This window comes from Salvelinus namaycush, chromosome 21 (assembly GCF_016432855.1).
Source record: "Salvelinus namaycush isolate Seneca chromosome 21, SaNama_1.0, whole genome shotgun sequence".
Taxonomy (NCBI): Eukaryota; Metazoa; Chordata; class Actinopteri; order Salmoniformes; family Salmonidae; genus Salvelinus; species Salvelinus namaycush.
Genome location: NC_052327.1, coordinates 24073865 through 24101228, shown reverse-complemented (window position 1 = coordinate 24101228; position 27364 = coordinate 24073865). Strand labels below are relative to the sequence as shown.

The 27364-nt window shown below is 43.1% G+C and overlaps 1 protein-coding gene across 2 annotated transcripts in view; it reads left to right on the top strand.

The window, feature by feature from the left end:
* The window catches only part of cdh13 (cadherin 13, H-cadherin (heart)), a 568028-nt gene that overhangs the window by 151475 nt on the left and 389189 nt on the right, over nt 1–27364 (top strand). The gene's annotated exons all lie outside the window — the stretch shown is intronic.

The window sequence follows — 27364 nt, the reverse complement described above, 5'->3', positions numbered from 1 at the left end:
CGCTGTGAAATAACCAAAAAATATTGTATTTTCAGCTGTTTGAAGCTGGTGAACAAAACCAAAAGTAAAATACACAAAAACGTAACTTTCAATGAGAATTACAGATCTGTAATTCACATTTCTATGTGAATTTTGTTGGCCAAAAAGTTTCATATTGCAGCTTTAAATTTTCTTCCAGAATACAAAGTGTTTCAGGCAAATCCAATACAACATATTTTCATGCATAGTTGTGGCGGCATCATGTTATGGGTATGCTTGTAATCGTTAAGGATTGGGGAGTTTTTCAGGATAAAAAAAGGAACGGAATGGAACTAAGCACAGGATAACAGTTCCAGTCCGCATTCCCCTCTCTGAATCAGCTAACAAACCACTATGTGATTCCATGGGTTCATCAAGAGTGTGAATGCGTGTGTTTGCTTGTGAGGATGCGTACATGCAAGAGTAGTGCTGTCTTTTACCTAATAGCCTACTTAATCATTGCTGTTTGAATTGCCTGTGCTCAGTACTTGTGACTGTCGTTGTGGACTTGAATTAATTTCAGGCCTACAGTATATGGCTGCATTTACACAGGCCGGCCTATTCTGATATGTTTTTAACTAACTGGTCTAATCAGATCAGCTCTGAAAAATATCTGATGTGAATAGATCTGATTGGTCAAAAGACCAGTTAGTGAAAAAAATATATATCAGAATTGGGCTGCTTGTGTAAACGTCACCTTTGTGTGACAGTCTTGCTAATTTGTGGGCGTTTTTGTATTATAGGGGTGTGTTTTCTTCACCTCTGCCAGGCAATCAGCAATCAGTCCTGCAGGTATCTTTCACCTCTGCTAGGCAATTAGTTATAGTACTTCAGTCTCCCCTGTTGTTTCAGCAGCAGTTAAAGGTCCCGTTTGTTTGGGCTGATGGGCTTATAGGAAAATATATTGCATTTGATCTCTGTGGGTGTTGCAGTAGTGAGGTCATATTCCGTCAAACAGTAGGGGGCATGCAACAAAACTGCCACAAAAGCTAGATGTTTCTGTTTTATCCTCAAACTAAATCATGCACAATACTGTGTTCTACCCATCACAAATACCTTACTCATTATTTCTGATATCCTCTTAATAAGAGAGAACCACATTCCATTAAATGGTCTCCATAGTTTTTACATATTCAAACATGAGTGATGTGGCAGTGGCTGGTAGTGTCAATACAGAACACTCTTTCCCTAATTAATTACACAGTATGACCTGAGCTAACTGAAAGGAGATTGTGTTCTAAGTTCACTTCAGAACAGAGGAGGCTGGTGGGAGCTATAGGAGGACACGCTCATTGTAATGCCTGGAATTTACAAGCCTTTCGCTACACCCGCAATAACATCTGCTAAACATGTGTATGTGACCAATAAAATTTGATTTGATGGAATGAATGGTCCGGTATCAAACATTCCAAATCAAATTGTATTGGTCACATACACATATTTAGCAGATGTTATTGCGGGTGTAGCGAAATGCTTGTGTTCCTAGCTCCAACAGTGCAGTAGTATCTAACAATTCACAATACACATAAATCTAAAAGATAAAGAATGGAATTAAGAAATATATAAATATTAGGATGAGCAATGTTGGAGTTATTAGGACGAGCAATGTTGGAGTGGCATTGACTAAAATACAGTAGAATAGAATACAGTATATACATATCAGATGAGTAAAGCAGTATGTAAACATTATTAAAGTGCCTAGTGTCCCATTATTAAAGTGTCCAGTGATTCCATGTCTATGTATATAGGGCAGCAGCCTCTAAGGTGCAGGGTTGAGTAACCAGGTGGTAGCCAGCTAGTGATGACTATTTAACAGTCTGATGGCCTTGAGATAGAAGCTGTTTTTCAGTCTCTCTGTCCCAGCTTTGATGCACCTGTACTGACCTCACCTTCTGGATGATAGCGGGGTGAACAGGCCTTGGCTCAGGAGGTTGATATCCTTGATGATCTTTTTGGCCTTCCTGTGACATCGGGTGCTGTAGGTGTCCTGGAGGGCAGGCAGTAGGTGTAGGTGTCCTGGAGGGCAGACCACACCACCCTCTAGAGAGCCCTGCGGTTGCAAGCGGTGCAGTTGTTGTACCAGACGGTGATACAGCCTGACAGGATGCTCTCAATTGTGCATCTGTAAAAGCTTCGGAGGGTCTTAGGGGCCAAGCCAAGCGTCCCCAGCTTCTCCTTTACCCAAATCCAGATAGCATATGTTCTGAAAGAGCTGCAAAACCTGGACCCATATAAATCAGCTGGGCTTGACAATCTAGACCCTCTATTTCTGAAACTATCCGCCGCCATTGTCGCAACCCCTATTACCAGCCTGTTCAAGCTCTCTTTCATATCGTCTGAGATCCCCAAGGATTGGAAAGCTGCCGCGGTCATCCCCCTCTTCAAAAGGGGAGACACCCTGGACCCAAACTGTTACAGACCTATATCCATCCTGCCATGCCTATCTAAGGTCTTCGAAAGCCAAGTTAATAAACAGATCACTGACCATCTCGAATCCCACCGTACCTTCTCCGCTGTGCAATCCGGTTTCCGAGCCGGTCACGGGTGCACCTCAGCCACGCTCAAGGTACTAAATGATATCATAACCGCCATCGATAAAAGACAGTACTGTGCAGCCGTCTTCATCAACCTGGCCAAGGCTTTCGACTCTGTCAATCACCATATTCTTATCGGCAGACTCAGTAGCCTCGGTTTTTCTGATGACTGCCTTGCCTGGTTCACCAACTACTTTGCAGACAGAGTTCAGTGTGTCAAATCGGAGGGCATGTTGTCCGGTCCTCTGGCAGTCTGTCCCCTGTGGGGTACCACAGGGTTCAATTCTCGGGCCGACTCTTTTCTCTGTATATATCAATGATGCTGCTCTTTCTGCGGGCGATTCCCTGATCCACCTCTACACAGACGACACCATTCTGTATACTTCTGGCCCTTCCTTGGACACTGTGCTATCTAACCTCCAAACGAGCTTCAATGCCATACAACACTCCTTCCGTGGCCTCCAACTGCTCTTAAACGCTAGTAAAACCAAATGCATGCTTTTCAACCGTTCGCTGCCTGCACCCGCCCGCCCGACTAGCATCACCACCCTGGACGGTTCCGACCTAGAATATGTGGACATCTATAAATACCTAGGTGTCTGGCTAGACTGTAAACTCTCCTTCCAGACTCATATTAAACATCTCCAATCCTTTCTATTTCGCAACAAAGCCTCCTTCACTCACGCCGCCAAACTTACCCTAGTAAAACTGACTATCCTACCGATCCTCGACTTCGGCGATGTCATCTACAAAATAGCTTCCAATACTCTACTCAGCAAACTAGATGCAGTTTATCATAGTGCCATCTGTTTTGTTGCTAAAACACCTTATAACACCCACCACTGCGACCTGTATGCTCTAGTCGGCTGGCCCTCGCTACATATTCGTCGCCAGACCCACTGGCTCCAGGTCATCTATAAGTCCATGCTAGGTAAAGCTCCGCCTTATCTCAGTTCACTGGTCACGATAACAACACCCACCCGTAGCGCTCCAGCAGGTATATCTCACTGATCATCCCAAAAGCCAACACCTCATTTGGCCGCCTTTCCTTCCAGTTCTCTGCTGCCTGTGACTGGAACGAATTGCAAAACTCGCTGAAGTTGAAGACTTTTATTTCCCTCACCAACTTTAAACATCTGCTATCTGAGCAGCTAACCGATCGCTGCAGTTGTACATAGTCCATCTGTAAACAGCCCACCCAATTTACCTACCTCATCCCCTTACTATTTATTTACTTTTCTGCTCTTTTGCACACCAGTATCTCTACTTGCACATGATCATCTGATGATTTATCACTCCAGTGTTAATCTGCTAAATTGTAATTATTCGCTCCTATGGCCTATTTATTGCCTACATCCTCATGCCTTTTGCACACAATGTATATAGACTCATTTTTTCCCCCTACTGTGTTATTGACTTGTTTATTGTTTACTCCATGTGTAACTCTGTGTTGTTGTCTGTTCACACTGCTATGCTTTATCTTGGCCAGGTCGCAGTTGTAAATGAGAACTTGTTCTCAACTAGCCTACCTGGTTAAATAAAGGTGAAACATTTAAAACAAATAATAATAATAATTGTCTGTGGACATATGGAAACCTCTGCTTCAGAAGTCTTTTACTTTTTCTAGAGTTGAAAAAATGAAGGGAAGGTTCGTAAGACATTGAATGTAACAGAATGTACACATCAAACGCCTTGGATAATGATGGATGTGATCGGAGAGTTGTTAGAATAACCTTTTGTTAACAGATCTGCCTTGCCTGTGTTTTCCCACCTGATGGCAGTCAGAGCAGTTGGATGTGCTCCCAGGTCCGTCTCTCCTGAGTGGACACCGAAAGTGCTGAGTAACTTGGCCAGAGGAGCCAGCTGGGCTGAACCTGCGTGTAGCTGACTTCCTGAAAGGCTATCGATCTGCCTGTGTGTGCTGTGGGCCCTGAGCCTGGCATTCAGCAGAGAGCTGGAGCGGCCTGACCATATAAGTGACAGATCAGGGTGTTACTGCTGCAGGCAGGAAGTTTTTCCACTTGGCTGTTAAAGGGATACTTCAGGATTTTGGCAATGAGGCCCTTAATCTACTTCCACAGAGATAGATGAACTTGTGGATAAAATTATGTCTCTGTGTCCAGTATGCGCCTGGCAGCTACTACCATACCCCGCTCAAAGGCACTTAAATCTTTGCTCTTGCCTATTCGACCTCTGAATTGCAAACACACAATCCATGTCTCAATTGTCTCAAGACTTAAAAATCCTTCTTTAACCTGTCACCTCCCCTTCATCTACACTGATTGAAGTGGATTTAACAAGTGACATTAAGGGATCATAGCTTTCACCTGGATTCACCTGGTCAATCTGTCATGGAAAGAGCAACGTTTTGTACACTCAATGTAAATGACAATCAATATGTCAACATGTTAAGATTGCTCAAAACAAATGTGTGAAAAGGAGTGCCTACTGCAGTACTGCTGCCATACTGAATGATTAGGTGGAGAACTAAGGTTTTAGTTTCACCAGGGAAATCTGCTGGGTCCCTCTATATCAGGGCTATTCAGTTGGTGGCCCGTTGGCCAGATCTGTTTATACATTTAGACCCTTTGGTCAATTCTGAACATTAATTAAAGATCTGGAAAAAAATCCCCGCCAAAATCTGACATTCAGTGCCAAAATAACAAGCACTATTGCGGTTTTCTATAGTGTTGTTTCTAGCGGTTTTTCGCAGTTTCTAGCGCCTATGTGGCATCTTGATACTTTTTCCTTTCTATGAATTTGGCTCTAGTGTTTGAAAGGTTTAAGCTACAAAATAGTTTGACCCCACTCCTGAAAGCTACGACTTCTGTTTTCCTCTCGGATGCTCACAAGGGAAATGCATTCAAAGCATACTTCTTTTAGACTGGAATTGGGCACTACCTGATTTGACATATCTTTGTATTATTTATTGAGCTGCTTAGTTTTCAGATGATTTTAAAATGACCTAATTACTTATAATAAGCTTTTAATAGTTGTTTCAATAAAATACAAAAAATGGTGAGTGAGCGTTGTGCCATTTCCTTTTGAATGATTATCAAATTTTTGGGTTGCACCTCAACTTATGTTGGTTGAGCGCCCTCCATTTATTACGTTGGTTGAGCGTCCTCCACTTCTTTCCAAATTACTTTTAGCAACATTTCATTTTAAGAAAAGTGCTTTATTGGTGTGTGCTTTTTTATACAGTTCTTCTGAAGAATAATTGCATGTAGAAAATGCAGTTATATATTTTTTTTTAACATATGGCCCCTGTAAGAATATAGTTGAATAGCCGTGCTCTATAAAACACTTCTATGGGCCAGCTCCTTCTCCTACAGAGGAGCACATGGATGGAATTGAACACTTTATCAGAAGAACATCCCTGTCCAAATATACACTGCTCAAAAAAATAAAGGGAACACTTAAACAACACAATGTAACTCCAAGTCAATCACACTTCTATGAAATCAAACTGTCCACTTAGGAAGCAACACTGATTGACAATAAATTTCACATGCTGTTGTGCAAATGGAATAGACAAAAGGTGGAAATTATAGGCAATTAGCAAGACACCCCCAAAAAAGGAGTGATTCTGCAGGTGGTGACCACAAACAACTTCTCAGTTCCTATGCTTCCTGGCTGATGTTTTGGTCACTTTTGAATGCTGGCGGTGCTCTCACTCTAGTGGTAGCATGAGACGGAGTCTACAACCCACACAAGTGGCTCAGGTAGTGCAGTTCATCCAGGATGGCACATCAATGCGAGCTGTGGCAAAAAGGTTTGCTGTGTCTGTCAGCGTAGTGTCCAGAGCATGGAGGCGCTACCAGGAGACAGGCCAGTACATCAGGAGACGTGGAGGAGGCCGTAGGAGGGCAACAACCCAGCAGCAGGACCGCTACCTCCGCCTTTGTGCAAGGAGGTGCACTGCCAGAGCCCTGCAAAATGACCTCCAGCAGGCCACAAATGTGCATGTGTCAGCATATGGTCTCACAAAGGGTCTGAGGATCTCATCTCGGTACCTAATGGCAGTCAAGCTACCTCTGGCGAGCACATGGAGGCCTGTGCGGCCCCACAAAGAAATGCCACCCCACACCAGACTGACCCACCGCCAAACCGGTCATGCTGGAGGATGTTGCAGGCAGCAGAACGTTCTCCACGGCGTCTCCAGACTCTGTCACGTCTGTCACGTGCTCATGTGCTCAGTGTGAACCTACTTTCATCTGTGAAGAGCACAGGGCGCCAGTGGCGAATTTGCCAATCTTGGTGTTCTCTGGCAAATGCCAAACGTCCTGCACGGTGCTGGGCTGTAAGCACAACCCCCACCTGTGGACGTCGGGCCCTCATACCACCCTCATGGAGTCTGTTTCTGACCGTTTGAGCAGACACATGCACATTGTGCACACATGCACACATGCACAAAAAAGAAACGTCCCTTTTTCAGGACCCTGTCTTTCAAAGATAGTTCGTAAAAATCCAAATAACTTCACAGATATTCATTGTAAATGGTTTAAACACTGTTTCCCAAGCTTGTTCAATGAACCATAAACAATTAATTAACATGCACCTGTGGAACGGTCGTTAAGACACTAACAGCTTACAGACGGTAGACAATTAAGGTGACAGTTATGAAAACTTAGGACACGAAAGAGGCCTTTCTACTGACTCTGAAAAACACCAAAAGAAAGATGCCCAGGGTCCCTGCTCATCTGCGTGAACGTGCCTTAGGCATGCTGCAAGGATGCATGAGGACTGCAGATGTGGCCAGGGCAATGAATTGCAATGTCCATACTGTGAGGTGCTTAAGACAGCGCTACAGGGGGACAGGACAGACAGCTGATCATCTTCGCAGTGACAGACCACGTGTATCAACACCTGCACAGGATCGGTATATCCGGACATCACACCTGCGGGACAGGTACAGGATGGCAACAAAAACTGCCCGAGTTACACCAGGAACGCAGAATCCCTCCATCAGTGCTCAGACTGTCCGCAATAGGCTGAGAGAGGCCGCACTGAGGGCTTGTAGGGCTGTTGTAAGGCAGGTCCTCACCAGACATCACCGGCAACACCGTCGCTGGACCGGACAGGACTGGCAAAAAGTGCTCTTAGAGCGGGATCGATTTGGAGGTGGAGTGTCCGTCATGGTCTGGGGCCGTGTGTCACAGCATCATCCGACTGAGCTTGTTGTCATTGCAGGCAATCTCAATGCTATGCGTTACAGGGAAGACATCCTCCTCATGTGGTACCCTTCCTGCAGGCTCATCCTGACATGACCCTCCAGCATGACAATGCCACCAGCCATGCTGCTCGTTCTGTTTGTGGTTTCCTGCAAGACAGGAATGTCAATGTTCTGCCGTGGCCAGCGAAGAGCCCGGATCTCAATCCCATTGAGCACGTCTGGGACCTGTTGGATTCGGAGGGTGAGGGCTAGGGCCATTCTGCCCAGAAATGTCCGGGAACTTGCAGGTGCCTTGGTGGAAGAGTGGGGTAACATCTCACAGCAAGAACGGGCAAATCTGGTGCAGTCCATGAGGAGGAGATGCACTGCAGTACTTAATGCAGCTGGTGGCCACACCAGATACTGACTGCTACTTTTGAGTTTTACCCCCCCTTTGTTCAGGGACACATTATTCCATTTCTGTTAGTCACATGTCTGTGGAACTTGTTCAGTTTATGTCTCAGTTTTTGAATCTTGTTATGTTCATACAAATATTTGCACATGTTAAGTTTGCTGAAAATAAACGCAGTTCACAGTGAGAGGACGTTTCTATTTTTGTTGAGTTTAGTTTGTCTTAGTGAGTAGTTAATTCCTGTGGAGAGGTAAAGCAGGAGATGGTGTTGGATTCTTTCTCAGGCAGCTGCACAGTGTGTGGTTTTGTCTTATAGATGCTGGCTCTCTGTCAAAATATGAAAGAATTTAGACATACATTTAATCTATTTCTGAATAGCTTTTATAAGCGCTCGGGTGCATATATGCATATCGTCCCTCACTGTGCACGCAGCATAACTAATTCAGCTCTCACTGAATTAATTTGAAAATAGAGGTGAAGAGAAAAAATGGCCAAATCCCTCTCCTGAGACACAGAGGATTGTTTCAGTTTCTCTGAGTCCTTTTTCAGTGTCTGCGTGTCTTTAAATTGCCTGTTGCTGTCTTTCCTGTGGCATTGTTATCTGTAGGTCTACTACTCTTTCTCAGTGTTTCTTCATTAGACAATGACATGGTGCAGTTTGTCCTGGCATTGTCAACAGCTGTCCAGAGCTCCACAGTCTTGGGGGGTCAGAGCTTGCCTCCTGGCGAAGAGAGGGGAGAGAGGTGGTAATGGTGTAGGAGAGGGATGACTCCTTTCAGCCAGAGTGGGAGCTCATCTGTTAGCCTGGCCCTTGCGGTGGGTGATGATTTTCTACAACAGAGACAGTACCTTGTGAGCAGATCCATCACGATCACCTCCTATTACGACGCTGTTCCCGTCAGCCATGCAGCCCACGCCATGTAAAAAGACTGTCTCTTTCTGTGTCATAGATACAACCAATTTCCTCCTGTTAGAAAGGGCCGTGTCATTTCTCATGGAGAAGAAAATGGCAAGAGTGAAAAAAACATCTTCAAATTCAGTTTGGCTGTACCTCCAAGTTTGAGGACATTGTCTGTGGGTTTGTTTTCAAGTGTTTACATTGACAGCATTCGTTAGGCACAAATTCATAATTATTATTCATTAGGCACCTCAGTTGCGCTTATGTGGTTCCTGTTAAACACAACCATGGGGATGGAAATCCTTATCACCACAGGTTAAGCTCACCTGGGTTTCTCAAGTCTGAGGTCTTCTTCTGGAAGGTGTCTCTAGCAACACTACCAATGCATGCGAAGGGAGGTGTTAAGAGAGAATGGTTCATGTTAACAAGGCTTTAGGGACCTCCAGTGCAATTTTCTTGATAACTAACTCTGGTGCTCTGATAGTTATCAAGGTCTCCACATCCTGGCAAATACACAAATTAGTATGATTTAACAGATTGTATTATTTATTTAGTTGGTTCCTAAACAGATAGTGGGTGTTATAATGCTCATTGCCAGCAGCATACCACCCTGCATACCACTGCTGGCTTGCTTCTGAAGCTAAGCAGGGTTGGTCCTGGTCAGTCCCTGGATGGGAGACCAGATGCTGCTGGAAGTGGTGTTGGAGGGACAGTAGGAGGCACTCTTTCCTCTGGTCTAAACAAAGATCCCAATGCCCCAGGGCAGTGATTGGGGACACTGCTCTGTGTAGGGTGCCGTCTTTCGGATGGGACGTTAAACGTGTGTCCTGACTCTCTGAGGTCATTAAAGATCCCATGGCACTTGTCGTAAGAGTAGGGGTGTTAACCCCGGTGTCCTGGCTAAATTCCCAATCTGGCCCTCAACCATCACAGTCATCTAATAATCCCCAGTTTACAATTGGCTCATTCATCCCCCTCCTCTCCCCTGTAACTATTCCCCAGGTCGTTGCTGCAAATGAGAACGTGTTCTCAGTCAACTTACCTGGTAAAATAAAGGATAAATAAAATAATAATGGTCACATCTTTTTCTGCCCTGGAATGGCTTTTGTGCCTCTGTCAAGACAGCTGATTGGCTGCTTCTGTCCTGACTGAATACACTAGCTCAGCCTGGACCTTGGCTACTCCACCCCTCATAATGTTGATAGGGATCAATTTTTTTCTCAACCAACATGACAGTTTATACTGTTCATATTACATTTGATATACTACTCTATGCACATGAAATTAAACATGTTAACCAACTGAATCAATGTAAATAAAATATTCCTAATAACACAATAAATGAATCAATTCAGGCTGACAGACTCTCATTTCCTGTAACACAAGTCAAATTAAGTGCAGTTTCCAGACGTTACATGCATTTTTTCTAAATACTGAAGGAAAATGGAAGAAATCTATAATAATTAGGCCATGCACTGGAATATTCCTTTGTGATTGTGTGATTTTTTTTTTTTTACTGGTAGCGGGAGGAGAGAGGCTGCCGGGGTATATGGGGAGGGAGCCAGCACAGTTCATCTGTGAATTCAGCGGCTCTACGCCGATAACAAACAAGAGCGCTCGTCCCCATAGGGGAAATACACAAAGCAATTACGGGAGGGTGGAGTTGCCGGGAGAACCTTATTAAAATTGAACAAGCCCAAGGTTCTTTTTTAGTTGTTGTTCTGTGATGGCAGAATATTATGTTTCCCAACTCAAATTAAATCGGAGAAGGAAAGAGAGTGAGGGATTTTGAGAATAGAGTGAAAGAGAGGAATACTACAACAGGTGGACAACAGTGGCGTGAGGAGCCATGCAGAGGGAGCCCCCACTGTGCCATGTTGCTCAGAGCCTCTTGCTCCCCCTGCTGCATCTCTCTGTGCCAGTGTGTTATGTGATGTGTATTTACCCAGAGTGAACTTTGTCACAAACAAATGGTCCACTAACTGAAAGTATGGCTCTTGGTGTGATTGGGATCATGTGTAAAAATGTTGTATGGCTTGGCTTTTGCCTTAGCGATGCATAAGCCATGGCTTTTGTATACTTTGCCATGCAGTTATGAGCATTTGTCTCTGATCATCATTGATTTGACCTGAAGAGGTAACTGCTCGCTCGTTGTAGAAAAAGGGACTTTAATATAATAACAGTGCTGGCATGCATGAGGAGGGCCTGAGTATATCACTCACTACTGTGTATCTGTGTGCGTGTGTGTGTTAGTGTGTGTGCTTGCGTATATTTGTGAATGTGTGTATGTGTGTGTGTGTGTGTGTGTGTGCATGTGCATAGGTGTCTGTGTGTGTCTGCGTGCATACAGATGTGTGTGTGTGTGTGTGTGAATCGGTTGTGTGTGTGTTGGATTGTCTCATGGCTGAGCCCTGACACAGTGGCCTGGTGAGGAGAGGATTGGCCTGGTAGCTCAGAGAGAGAGAGAGAGATATAACGAGGAGCTAAGCACCATGAGCCTCCAGTTACAGAGCAGAGCGAGGCCTCATTATTTCCCCATCATTACACACCACTCTCCACTCCTGCCCTTGGTGCACATTTGGGTAACACGTAGAGGCTGACCCAAGCCTGATGTAATGAAACTGTGAACACCTGCTGCACTGGGTTTCCTGTGATTTCCTGGGCATTCACAATGGCAGCAAGGTTGTACAGAATAGTACCATGCACTGTAGTTGTAATCAGGTCAACATAAAGCACCACTGTAAAGGCGTCCGCATACTTAGTTCACTTTGTTTTTAGCAAACTCGGCTAGGCGAAGCAATATTACTGTTTGTCCCTCTTGAGACGCCGTAGCAACAACATACAGTAACACTTCCTTGAGAAATCTGTAATACATTTAGATGTTTTTGCCAAGGTCTTAGTCGCGCAACTTTACATCTACCTAAGACGTTTGTTGCAGTATTTCTCAAGTGAAAAAATGTAGTCGTCTTTCGTTGAATGACAAAGAAACACTTAATTGAAGAATCCCTACTGTTGACCAATCACCGACGTAGGCACGGTGACTTCGGCTACAGCCTAAAAAAACCCTGCTGAACGCTGCCGAACACCAAAACAAACAAAAACGTCACAAAATGTTATCATTATATATATTCAACAGTGAAGCATACGGTAAGGTTTAGGTGTTCTGTGGTCACCATCACTCATTTAAATAGTACATACTGGATGCAATCCATTATAGCATGTGTATAATTATAAGTCTTCTTTCACCGCAATTAAACTGGTAATACAAGTTCAATGTGGCTTGGGTAGAATACAAATGAGCAATGACTCAACTCATAACAATGGAGGTAACGTTTTCTAGGCTTGTGTATGTGTGGAAGGCAGAAGGAAGGATTTAGGGAAAAGAGTATAGTGTTATTTTTGTCTAGAAAACCTCATAATGTCAGCTTTGTAGGTTCAAAGTCTCTTGGATCTTTTGTTGTAGCCCCAGCCTGCATAGTGTTTTACCCTCAATGCTGTCAAGTATGCTCTTAAAACAGTGCTCAGTGGTTATGCAAGCTTCACTAAGAAAAGGCTCACCATTAAATTCAATACATGCAGTACATACTGCAAATACACACATACAATAGTTAGTATATTCGCATAGCGCCCCAACAGATCCACAGATGACGCAATCTCAATCGCACTGCACACTGCCCTTTCCCACCTGGACAAAAGGAACACCTACTGTATGTGAGAATGCTGTTCACTGACTACAGCTCAGTGTAGGCAACAACACATCTGCCGCGCTGATCCTCAACACAGGGGCTCAGGGGTGCATGCCTAGTCCGCTCCTGTACTCCCTGTTCAACCACGACTGCATGGCCAAGCATGACTCCAACATCATCATTAAGTTTGCTTATGACACAACAGGGGTAGGCCTGATCACCGACAACGATGAGACAGCAAATAGGAAGGAGGTTAGAGACCTGGCAGTGTGGTCCCAGGACAACAACCTCTCCCTCAACCTGAGCAAGACAAAGGAGCTGATCATTTACTACAGGAAAAGGAGGGCCAAACACGCCCCCATTCACATCGACGGGGCTGTAGTGGAGCGGGTCGAGAGTTTCAAGGTCCTTGGTGTCCACATCACCAACTAACTATCATGGTCCAAACACACCAAGACAGTCAAGAAGAGGGAACGAAAACACCTTTTCCCCCTCAGGAGACTGAAAAGATTTGGCATGGGTCCCTAGATCCTCAATTTTTTTTACAGCTGCACCATCGAGATCATCCTGAACGGTTGCATCACTGCCTGGTATGGTAACTGCTGGGCATCCAACCGTAAGGCACGACATCACTGGGGCCAAGCTTCCTGCCATCCAGGACCTATATACTAGGCGGTGTCAGTGGAAGGCCCAAAACATTGTCAAAGACTCCAGTCACCCAAGTCATAGACTTTTTCTTAATGCTACCGCACGGTAAGCGGTACTGGTGCGCCAAGTCTAGGTCCGAAAGGCTCCTTAACAGCTTCTAGCCCCAAGCCATAAGACTGCTGAACTATTAATCAAATGGCCTCCTGGACAATTTACATTGACCTCCCTATTTCTTGAACTGCATTGTTGGTTAAGGGCTTGTAAGTAAGCATATCACGGTAAGGTGTTGTATTCGGCGCATGTGACAAATACAATTTCATTTGATTTGATATTACATCGGGAGCAGTAAAATCATAAACATGATCTTAAGAGCTTACAAATTTGTAATATTTTGTACAAATTAGAATTTGTAACATGTCATACAAATTTCAGGGAAATGCTTTTTTTTGCTGGACGTACATGTCATATGAAATGGAAGACTTTGTACCCTTTTGGTACAACTTCCGGTGACCCGTTTTGTCTCGTGAGTGCTACTTTCCAAACTACTGGCTGAAATTATACAAAACATTTCTAGCATCACTTTAATTGTGATGTCAGTACTAGTAGATAACTTATTTAGACGTGTAAAAATACACTTTTTAGTTGGTTTGGGCTTTTTTAATGTTGACTGAATAAGAGAGGCTGCCATTTGGAGACCCAATCAATAACTCGTTCTGTAATAGAATAAAAAACAGCTCGCTGTGGACATGAGACAAAGCAATTAACCTCTTCTCCCACACAGCGGTATAACTGGAAAGTGGCTCATTTGAAACAGCCTCCTCAAGAACACCACAACATACAGTGCCTTCAGAAAGATTTCGCACCCCTGACTTTTTCCAAATTTTGTTGTATTACAGCCTGAATTTAGTGACAATTTTGGTCACTTGTGTACACACAATACCACAGCATTTCTAAGTGGATTTTAATAAGTATTCAACCCTTTGTTATGGCAAGCCTAAATAAGTTCCGGAGTAAAAATGTAATTATAAGTCACATAATAAATTGTATGGACTCACTCTGTGTATAATAGTAGTGCTTCATCTCTTTACTACACACATACAATTATCTGTAAGGTCCCTCAGTCGAGCAGTGAATTTCAAACACAGATTGAACCACGAAGAGCATGGAGGTTTTCCAATGCCTCGCAAAGAAGGGCACCTATTGGTAGAGGGGTGTATAAATACCCAGTCACTACAAAGATACAGGCATCCTTCCTAACTCAGTTGCCGGAGTGGAAGGAAACCGCTCAGAAATTTCACAATGAGGCCGGTGACTTTAAAACAGTTACAGAGTTTCAAGGCTGTGATTGGGGAAAACTGGTTGGATAAAAAACATTGTAGTTACTCCACAATTCTAACCTAATTGACAGAGTGAAAACAAGCAAGTACAGAATAAAAAATATTCCAAAACATGCACTTAAGCAACACCACAAAAAATGTGGCAAAGCAATTAACGTATTGTCCTGAATACAAAGTGTTATGTTTGGGGCAAATCCAATACAACACATTACAGAGTACCACTCTTTATTTTTTCCAGCAAAGTGGTGGCTGCATCATGTTATGAGTATGGAGCTAAGCACAGGCAAAATCCTAGAGGAGAACCTGGTTCAGTCTGCTTTCCACCAGACATTGGGAGATGAATTCACCTTCAGCAAGACAATAACCTAAAACACAATGCCTAAAATACAGTAGAGTTGCTTACCAAGAAGACAGGGGATGTCCCTGAGTTGCCGATTTACAGTTTTGACTTAAATCTACTTGAAAATCTATGGCAAGACCTGAAAATGGTTGTCTAGCAATGATTAACAACAAAAACACTTTTACCCATTTTTTCTTCCCAATTGGTAGTAGTTACAGTCTTGTCTCATTGCTGCAACTCCCGTACGGACTCGGGAGAGGCGAAGGTCGAGAGCCATGCGTCCTCCGAAACACAACCCAACCAAGCCGCACTGCTTCTTAATAACCTCTCTAGGATAGGGGGAAGCCTTTTCACTTTTGGATAAATAGCGTGCCCAATTTCAACTTCCTTCTACTCATCCCCAGAATATAAGATATGCATATTATTAGGAGATTTGGATAGAAAACACTCTGAAGTTTCTAAAACTGTTTGAATCATGTCTGTGAGTATCACAGAACTTATGTAGCAGGCAAAACCCCGAGGACTAACCATTCAGATTTGTTTTTTTTTTAGGTCACCTTCTGTTCAATGAGATTTCATTGGGATACTAGATTTCTAATCAACCTGTTTGCAGTTCCTACCGCTTCCACTGGATGTCACCAGTCTATGGAAATTGGTTGAGGTTATTCCTTTGTGCAATGAAGAAGAACGGCCATCTGGAATCAGTGTAACTTTATGTGTACTGTTTGAGAGTTGTGCAAGACTAGAAAAGTATCGTTAGTTTGTTGTCCTCCTGTATTGAAAACAGATAGACCCGTCTTCAATTTGATCGATTATTAACGTTTACAAATACCTTAAGTTGTATTACAAAAGTAGTTTGAAATGTTTTGGCAAAGTTTAGAGGTAATTTTTGAGATATTTTTTAGTGACGTTGCGCATATTGGAAGCTGTTTTTTTCTGGATAAAACGCGCCAAATAAATGGACATTTTGGACATATATGGACAGAATTAATCGAACAAAAGGACCATTTGTGATGTTTATGGGACATATTGGAGTGCCAACAAAAGAAATTCGTCAAAGGTAAGGCATGATTTATATTTTATTTCTGCGTTTTGTGTTGCGCCTGCAGGGTTGAAATATGCTACACTCTCTTTGTTTACTGTTGTGCTATCATCAGATAATAGCATCTTATGCTTTCGCCGAAAAGCCTTTTTGAAATCTGACATGTTGGCTGGATTCACAACGAGTGTAGCTTTAATTTGGTATCTTATATGTGTGATTTAATGAAAGTTTGATTTTATATCGTTTTTTTGAATTTGGCGCTCTACATTTTCCCTGGCTATTGGCCAAGTGCAAGCGTCCCACATATCCCAGAGAGGTTAACACAGCGCGCATCCAACCCGGAAGCCAGCCGCACCAATGTGTCGGAGGAAACACATGTGGAAACACATGAGACAAGGATATCCCTACCGGCCAAACCCTCCCTAACCCGGACGACGCTAGGCCAATTGTGTGTCGCCCCATGGACCTCCCGGTCGCGGCCGGCTGCGACAGAGCCTGGGCTCGAACCGAGAGTCTCTGGTGGCACAGCTAGCACTGCGATGCAGTGCCTAGACCACTGCACCACCCGGGAGGCCTTCACTGACATTTTCAACCTCTCCCTGTCCGAGTCTGTAATACCAACATGTTTTAAGCAGACCACCATAGTCCCTGTGCTGAAGAACACTAAGGTAACGTACCTAAATGACTACCGACCCGTAGCACTCACGTCTGTAGCCATGAAGTACTTTGATAGGCTGGTCATGGCTCATATCAACACCATTATCCTAGAAACCCTAGACCCACTCCAATTTGCATACCACCCTAACAGATCCACAGATGATGCAATCTCTATTGCACTCCACACTGCCCTTTCCCTCCTGGACTAAAGGAACAACTATGTGAGAATGCTGTTCATTGACTACAGCTCAGTGTTCAACACCATAGTGCCCTCAAAGCTCATCAATAAGCTATGGACCCTGTGACTTAACACCTCCCTCTACAACTGGATCCTGGACTTCCTGACGGGCTGCCCCTGGGGATGAGGGTAGGTAACAACACATCCGCCACACTGATTCTCAACACGTGGGCCCCCAGGGGTGCGTGCTCAGTCCCCTCCTGTACTCCCTGTTCACTCATGACTGCATGGCCAGGCAAGACTCCAACACCATCATTAAGTTTGCCGATGACACAACAGTGGTAGGCCTGATCACAGACAACGATGCCTATAGGGAGGAGGTCAGAGACCTGGCTGTGTGGTGCCAGGCCTACAACCTCTCCCTCAACATGATCAAGACAAAGGAGATGATTGTGGATTACAGGAAAAGGAGGACCGTGCTCCCCCCATTCTCATCGACAGGGCTGTAGTGGAGCAGGTTGAGAACATCAAGTTCCTTGGTGTCCACATCACCAACAAACTGTCATGGTCCAAGCACACCAAGACAGTAATGAAGAGGGCATGACAAAACCTATTCCCTTCAGAAGACTGAAAAGATTTGGCATGGGTCCTCAGATCATCAAAAGGTTCAACAGCTGCACCATCGAGAGCATCCTGACTGGTTGCATCACTGCCTGGTATGGCAACTGCTCATCCTCCGACCGCAAGGCACTACAGAGGGTAGTCACCCTAGTCATAGACTGTTCTTTCTGCTACCGCACGGCAAGCGGTACCGGAGCGCCAAGTCTAGGTCCAAGAGGCTTCTAAACAGCTTCTAGCCCCAAGCCATAAGACTCCTGAACATCTAATAATTTAGACTCCCAGACTATTTGCACCCCCCCCCCCCCCCCCCCCCACAACACCCTCTTTTACGCCGCTGCTACTCTCTGTTATTATCTATGCATAGTCACTTTAATTACTCTAGGTACATGTACATGTACATATTACCTCAATTACCTCGACACCGGGGCCCCCGCACATTGACTCTCTACCGGTAATCCCTGTATATAGTCTCTCTGTTGTTATTTTACTGCTGCTATTTAATTACCACAATCAAATTTCAATCAAAATTATTAATGAAGCCATTTTTACATCAGCCGATGTCACCAAGTGCTCTACAATGCAGATGTTCAAGCACGGTGGCTTGGAAAAACTCCCTAGAAAGGCAGGAACCTAGGAAGAAACCTAGAGAGGAACCAGGCTCTGACGGGTGGCCAGTCTTCTTCTGGCTGTGCCGGGTGGAGATTATAACAGTACAAGATGTTCAAACGTTCATAGATGACCAGCAGGGTAAAATAATAATAATCACAATGGTTGTAGAGGGTCCACCAGTTCAGCACCTCAGGAGTAAATGTCAGTTGGCTTTTCATAGCTGATCATTCAGAGTTAGAGACAGCAGGGGACAAGGTAGCACATCCGGTGAACAGGTTAGGGTTCCATAGCCGCAGGCAGAACAGTTGAAACTGGAGCAGCAGCAGGTGGACTTGGGATAGCAGGTGGACTGGGGACAGCAAGGAGTCATCAGGCCAGGTAGTCCTGAGGTATGGTCCTAGGGCTCAGGTCCTCCGAGAGAAAAGAGAGAAAGAGAAAGAGAGTTAGAGGGAGCATACTTAAATTCACACAGGACACCGGATAAGACAGGATAAATACTACAGATATAACAGACTGATCCTAGCCACCCGACACAAACTATTGCAGCATAAATTCTGGAGGCTGAGACAGGAAGGGTCGGGAGACACTGTGGCCCCGTCCGACGGGTACCCCCGTACAGGGCCAACCAGGCAGGATATAACCCCACACACTATGCCAAAGCACAGCCTCACACCACGAGAGGGATATCTTCAACCACCAACTTACTACCCTGAGACCAGGCCGAGAATATCCCACAAAGAGCTCCCCCACGGCACGAACTCGAGGTGTAATAGGGTTGGAGGCAGAGAATCCCAGTGGAGAGGGGAACCGGCCAGGCAGAGACTGCAAGGGTGGTTTGTCACTCCAGTGCCTTTCCGTTCACCTTCACACTCCTGGGCCAGACTACACTCAATCATAGGACATAATGAAGAGATGAGTCTTCAATAAATACTTAAAGGTTGAGACCGAGTCTGCGTCTCTCAAATGGAGCTCTATAGAAGAACTGCCTCCAGCTGTTTGCTGAGAAATTCTTGGGACAATAAGGAGGCCTGCGTCTTGTGACCATAGTGTACGTGTAGGTATGTACGGCAGGACCAAAATCGGAAAGATAGGTAGGAGCAAGCCCATGGAATGCTTTGTAGGTTAGCAGGAAAACCTTGAAAGAGGCTAGCACTGGAGTAATATGGAGTAATATGATTAAAAAATGTGGGTTCTAGTCAAGATTCTAGCAGCCGTGTTTAGCACTAAAGTTTATTTAGTGTTTTATCTGGGTAGCAGGAAACTAGAGCATTAGCATTAGCAGTAGTCTAATCTAGAAGTGACAAAATCATGTATTCATTTTTCTGTATATGCACATTTCCAGACATCATCAGCAGTCAAACAATCAGGGCACGGCAGAGGACAGGGAGAGATCTGCAGAGTTGATTTATGACATTTGAGTGTGCATCAGATGGCAACAAGATTATATGGTACAGCAATTTCATCAGGTTACATGAATACAAAGCCAGCTAGAGGTGGTTAGAATAGGATGGAAGGCCAAGAGTGCGTGTAACTAATAGAGAGTCCCGAGTGTGGGAACAAATATAGTATGTCCCACGGTTGGTAAACAAGCAAGTTCATAGTCAACAAAGCACACAGGAGTAATGAGGCAAATAGCATAAAACACAAGAAAAATATATAATGACTTGGGGCTAGCCATTGTAAGTTCAGAGTCACTCACTCCAATAGGGCGAGTGTGCTGAAGGTGAGCGAAAGCTCGGGAGAGAGAGAGAGGGGAGTGTGGCGGGGGTACCTATACCAGACAGGGGGAGACAGGCCAGGGCAGACTGAACAGATCGCCAGGTGGAATCCAAGCAGCAGTGCAACAGGCAACGGGATTATATGTCACACCAACTTGGGAGAAGCTTTTTTCGGGAGGCAGATTCCTTGTAGAAAATCCCAGCTAGCTAGCATGTCTCTGTCCACCGTTTTTTTCCATGTGGAAAAGGAGGTTGTTAGCTATGTATATCTCTTCAGTTTCAGCGAATGGTCCTTTATGACGTCCAAACAGAGATTTGTGAGGAGGATATCTTCTGATGTGCTCAAAGCAACAATATTGTTTCTTACTGAGGTAATTTACAATTGAAATGTCCTGGCTGCATATCAGTTCAAAATCATGATGATGACTGCTAGCTTGCTAGCTAAGATTTTGAAAGTATGATGTTGACATGATCAGTCGGAACAAAGCTATGGTAGATATAATGTGATTTGACATCATTTTATCTGTGGCCAGTGACCTTGAGCCTTCTTGGATGGGCACTTCTAATGCAGCGCTATGGCAGCACCCAAGGGGCTTGAATTTTTGAGCTCTCCCCGTAGATTTTGCATTGACGTAGTGTCCCCAAGAGTGACAGAACACTGAGCCAATCACGGAAGCAAACACTGTTCATGAGTGGGATATCCAACCACTCAACTTGCTCACATACTCTGGTAGATGGGTGACCAAAAAATACAATTTAATCAATTTGAATTCAGGCTGTAACATAACAAAATGTGAAGTAAGTCAAGGTGTATGAATGCTTTCTTTAAGACACTGTAATGTGTCAGATTTAAAAAATATGTCAGATTTAAAAATAAAATAAAAAGCTTGTAGTTGACGTGTAGTTGACGTGCCATACAGCCCACTTCTCTTGCATGATCCCTCTTCACTGTGTACTTGGGTGTAGTGCCAGGCTTGTATGTGTATGAGGATGTGTTTGTGTGTGCAGAGGTAGCCTAGCAGTTTAGAGCATCAGGCCAGTAAACGAAGGTAACCAAAAGGTTGCTGGTTTGAATCCCTGGGCCATCTTGTTGAAAAATATGTTGGTGTGCCCTTGAGCAAGGCCCTTAGCCCTCATTGCTCCTCTATGTCCCACTGGATAAGAGTTTCTGGTAAATGTGTTGAATTTGTCTTTGATAGTCTTCAAGAGGCTGTTGTTCCAACTTTATATTGAGTGTCCCTAAAACCATGTATTTAGATGGTGATTACATAGACATATAGTGTAGGTAGGTACTAGGCTTGGGCAGTATACCGTATACTGGGTTATTTGGAAAAGCCACAGGATGGTTTTTCAACACCAATACCGTCAAAACTATAGTATTTCAATCAATTTGAATATTTGTAGCTACTTTTTAAGTTAATACTTGCAGTCAGTGTAATACGTTAGGAGATAAAGCAGATTGTGTTCTTCATTTCACTTGTCACATAATTTTACATTATGAAGCTTACCGTAGTTCCCCAGAACAGTTGAGCCAGTCACATTATTGTTTGTAAATAGCACAATGTGAGACGGCGGGAGCTGGTAAGTCCAGAGCGTTCTATATATATCGATGAGTTTCTGTTGTGTGGCGCACTTGTATTCACTACTAAGTGTTTGCCATCAGATATCTTATAATGGTATTCTGCCCGAAGTCAAAGAGCTCTGGATGAGTTATCTGTACAGCTGCCATTTTTTCCCTCTGCTTCCTACTAGCATTTTTTTTGTCCTCCATTCTTCTTCCCTCTGCTGTGTACACATGCCGCTCTTCCTTCAGAAAAGCATGCATCACAACTTCACTTGCACAATTTATCTCGTTCACTTTCGCTTGTAAATATCCACGTTTATCAAAAATGTAATTCGGTAGCTACAGTACTAGCAAATCTTTGTATAACTTCATGAGCTGTATTTTCATGTCTTTGCAATTTGTTTATGTTCATTTTCGCCCGTTAGCATTTTGTTAACGGCATCTATGTGATTTTGCTGTTAGTTTGTGCACGTTTTGTTAGCATTCTGGTAATAGAGGCCCAATGGGCTTTTCTTGCATTTTTAGCGCCCTCTTGTGTGCTATGTCAGAAATATCATACATCCTGGGATGAGAGAAGGATGGATGACAATATCAAAATCTGGATACTGCCCAAGCCTAGTAGCTACATATTGCATAGTACAAACAACTGCTAAATCTGTCTATGTTTTTTGTAGTAGCACATTTACATTTCTTGTTGGAATGACGTCATAGTGGACTTGTACTATCATCCCAAAATAATAATAAGCTTCACTGAGAAGCGGGATGAGTTGAGTAGGTTGCAATGTAGTATTTCTAGACAGATAGGTTGCTTCTGGCAATGTACCAATGCTCTAACTTAACACGTCTGTAGAAGTTCCAGCATCACTTTGGACGGAGAGGACAAGTCAGAAATGGGAAGCGCATTACTGGTAACATCATTGTGGGATCCTCTTGTTGCCCTAGCTAAACATGCATCTCTGCCTCCTTGGGTTGTTCCTTTTCATGGTTTTGAGTGGGAGTACCTTTTGAACTCTCTATTCCATTTTAAACCATGCCTACCCAAACTCTGTCTGAAGACAACCCTCACTGAACAATTTTTTGTCAAAGAAGGTCGACATCCTTCCCAGACCTTGTGCTGTTGCCTAGCTTACGATGCTCCAAGGTGTGGGATATCTGAAATTAGTTGGGATGCAGTGCATATTCTGAAGTGCCAAACACATTTAATAAAGCAGTTTGCATGCATGGCTGACCTTTAACTGTAGATGAGAGAACTTTCTGTTCGAGGCTGTCAGTGATTAAGAAGTTAAATGTACTTTTAGTATGTCTGTGCAACAATCGGTCAGACAATGCAGTAGATCTGTACTGTCTGATGAATCCCCCTGCGCCCCCCTGCGCACCCCTGCTGTAGCCTCTCCCTGAGGACACACTGGGGGACACCATTAGCCTATAGAGAGTGACATGATAAATACAAGGCTGTCTGCAACCAGCTCATACTTAGCCCACTTCACTAGCGATTCATAAGTTATGAATTCTAACTTTATAGTGTGTCTGTGTTTGTGTGTGCGCGCAAGTGCGCATGTGTGTGTGTGCATCTGGGTGTGCGTGTGTGAGAAAGAGAAAGTGTGTAGTTATTATACCTGCGCTTGGACAACTTTTCTCAGGTTTCCAATGTGCTTTTGTGACTACTGATAAGGCAAGGCTGGGCTCTTCTACTGAGTACAGTGGTATTGTATAAGACCCACATTAGAGTACCAACCACATGGAGATTCTACGAAAAGCATTATGCTATGATTGCAATCAATAAGAAGAAATCTCTACGTGATTTTCTATATTATTGCTCTAGGTGCACTGGAGAGATGTACTGTAAAAGGCACAGAGAGACTTGACTTGAGACTTCAACATGATGATGATTTACCACATCAGTCAACGGCGTCATTAATAAGTGCATCGACGACGTCGTCAACACAGTGACCATACGTACAACCAGAAGCCATGGATTACAAGCAACATCCGCAATGAGCTAAAGTCTGTATGCTATGTCTTGTTCTATGTTGCTATTGTCTATATTGTAATTGTTTTTAATAACCTGCTCAGGGACTGCGGTTGAAAATTAGCCGGCTGGCTAAAACCGGCACTTTTACTGAAACGTTGATTAATGTGCACTGTCCCTGTAAAAATAAACTCAAACTAACTAAAGCTTCCGCTTTCAAGGAACGGACACTAATCCGGATGCTTACAAGAAATCCCGCTATGACCTCCGACGAGCCATTAAACAGGGAAAGCGTCAATACAGGACTAAGATCAAATCCTACTATGCCAGCGCTGATGCTCGATGGATGTAGCAGGGCCTGCAAACTATGACGGATTACAAAAGGAAACCCAGCCACGAGCTGCTCAGTGAGGCGAGCCTACCAAACAAGCTAAATGCCGTCTATGCTCTCTTCGAGGTTAGCAACACTGACCCATGTGTGAGAGCACCAGCTGTTCCGGATGACTGTGTGATCTTTCTCTCCATTGCCGATGTGAGTAAGACCTTAAAACAAGTTAACATTCGCAAGGCCGCGTGGCAAGACGGAATACCAGGACGTGTACTCAGAGCATGCGCTGACCAGCTGGCAAGTGTCTTCACTGACATTTTCAACCTATCCCTGATCCGGACTGTAATACCAACTTGTTTCCAGTAGACCACCGTACTCCCCATGTCCAACAACGCCAAGGTAACCTGCCTAAATGTCTATCACCCTATAGCACTCACATTTATAGCCATTAAATACTTTGAAAAGCAAATAGTATCCGTAAAGCTCGTAGAAACATGTCAAATGATGTTTATAATCAATCCTCAGGTAGTTTTTAGTCATAATAATCAATAATATTTCAACCGGACAATAACGTCGTCAATATAAATGGTAAACAAGAAAGGCGTGCTCTCGGTCGTGCGCATGAAAAAGCTCTGGGACACTGAATGGTTCACTCATTCAGAGTGGTCTTACTCCCTCATTATTCAGAATACAAGCCTGAAACAATTTCTAAAGACTGTTGACATCTAGTGGAAGCCATAGGAAGTGCAATTTGAGTCCTAAGTCAATGGATACTGTAATGGCATTCAATAGAAAACTACAAACTTAAAAAATCCCACTTCCTGGATGGGTTTTTCTCAGGTTTTCGCCTGCCAAATCAGTTCTGTTACACTCACAGACATTATTTTAACAGTTTTGGAAACTTTAGTGTTTTCTATGTAAATCTACCAATTATAAGCATATCCTAGCTTCTGGGCCTGAGTAGCAGGCAGATTACTTTGGGCACGCTTTTCATCCGGAAGTGAAAATAGTGCCCCCTACCCTAGTGAAGTTAATAATGGCGCTGACTAGGGAAATGTTCCCGCTGTTCTGTTCTTAGTGCCAGTCTGTACGTTCAAACTAATAATGGCATCTTTATGCTTTCATTAATAAAATAATGATTTAAAATACTCTTTCAAAATGCCGATGTTTATTTAGTTATGGATCCATAACAACTTACTATGGGAATAGATATCACTGAATTACAGAAATATCCTCCAATCCTCTATATGTAATTATTGGTGGAGAGTTACCTCATATTTTTTGATATACTGTAGGCCTACCTTAGGCAACATGAGTCTCACTAGTGTTGAGTAATGTGGTGTTAAAAGTGGTGTAGGTCTTATTTATTTATAGAGCATATTGAGTTAGAAGCAATGGGATTTCAAGCAATAGCCTACAACTATTTTAGCACCGTTTCACTCTGCTCTGAGACAAGCATGGGGACTGGTCTTGATAAATCAATGCGATTTTTATTTTCACTTAATCTCCATTTGGGTATTGGTTAGACTAGAATTAAAAAATGAGGGTGCAGAAATGTTATGCTCTTAGTGTAACCTTTATTTAACTAGGCAAGTCAATTAAGAACAAATTCTTATTTACAAGGACAGCCTACTCCTTCTTCTCCGTCTGGGAATTGAATCCCAATCTCCCATGTGCCCTGCCCGCATGACATGGGGATTCTTTAGCTAAATAGCCCAGTACTGTAATGCCAACTGTCACGTTGTACAGCGCCATATTTTCCGTTCCATCCTAACGGAAACCCAGAAGTTTTTTAGTTTTTCTTGGAATAGAAAACACCATAATATTAATCAAATTAATTAAGCAAGTACCAATCAAACGTTTAGACACTTCTACTCATTTCAGGATTTTTATTTATTTTTACTATTTTCTATATTGTAGAATAATAGTGAAGACATCACAACTATGAAATAACACATATGGAATCACAGGAGACTAATAAACAAATGCAGGTGGCTGTCACGCCCTGACCTTAGATATCTCTGTTTTTCTATATATTTTGGTTAGGTCAGGGTGTGACTAGGGTGGGTACTCTAGTTTTTGTATGTCTAGGGTTTTTGTATGTCATGGGGTTTTTGTATGTCTATGTTGGCCTGCTATGGTTCCCAATCAGAGACAGCTGTTTATCGTTGTCTCTGATTGGGGATCATATTTAGGTAGCCATTTTCCTCATTTGTGTTGTGGGATCTTATCTATGTATAGTAGCCTTAGTGCACAACAGTAGCTGCACCTTTTGTTTGGTTGTTTGTTGTTTTGTTAGGTGAGTTTCAGTTTATTAAAATTATGTGGAACTCTACTCACGCTGTGCCTTGGTCTCATTATTATGACGAACGTGACAGTGGCTTATATCTTCAAAATGCTTTAAATGCTTTAATATCCACATGTAAAAGCATATACTGTACAGTACTGTATTTCTTCATCATTATCTTTATGCTTTCGTTAATAAAATAATGATACAAATACTCTTTCAATATGCAGATGTTGTTTTAGTTATGGATCCATCATGAATTACTATGGGAATAAATATCACTGAATAACAGAAATATTGGAACAAAGTTGTCTAATGAAGGCAAACAAATTGTTGCTTACTGGGAAATACTCTTTCAAACACACATGGTCACGTTGTACAGCGTCATTATGGATTAGCAGGGCTATATTTTGGCCTTCATAAATATTATTTTGGCCTTTATTCAGATTACAATCGCTCACTGTCAATTAAAAAAAAAAATGAAATCATCTCCAAAATATCGTTATATATAGCCTTCCCGCTATAAACGTCTATTTCAGCACCGTTCCGTGCTACTCTGAGAAAAGCATGGAGAAACAAAAATGTTAAATTATATTCCATGATATTCTTAAGATATATGTGTTAACTGAATATATGCAAGTGATGTCTGCTAAATAATCAAGTTAGGTTTCTCCAGAAATAAGTTATTCTAAATAACAAACTGGCTTTATTTACAAATTAGTGAGAATGTCTCACCCCTTGTTCAAGAATTGTCTTTTTCTCGCTCACTCTAGATTAAATGAAAACAAAATCTCCAAAATATCGTTACTTTTTAAACAAAGCGATTATTATTATTATTAATTCATTTAGAATTCTATAAAAGCCCCTTAGATTTTCTCACAGATCCTAACGGAAAATGCCCCTTAGATATTCATTTAGAATCCTCCAATCCTCTTATGCTGTAGCCTACTCCTGACTGTCACATTGTAGAGCGCAATATTTTCCATTCCATCCTAACGGAAACCCTGAGGGTTTCGTTTTTAGTTTTTTCTCAGAATAGAAACACCATAATATTAATCAAATTAATTAAGCCAAATTTCTTAAAATCAATCCCATGTACTATGTTGTTACAAAAAAGGTTTTAAATTCTCTAGTAATGCCAATATGGGAGACTATCAAATGCTTCTCAAAGTTGACCTCTGGTTGTCAAACTTGCACTAACCTGCATTAACATAAAAATGGCTGACAGTGAACCACTGTATGTAAGAATGCTGTTCATTGAGTACAGCTCAGCATTCAACACCATAGTCCCCTCCAAACTCATAACTAAGCTCAGGACCTGACTGAACACCTCCCTCTGCATCCTGGACTTCCTGACGGGCTG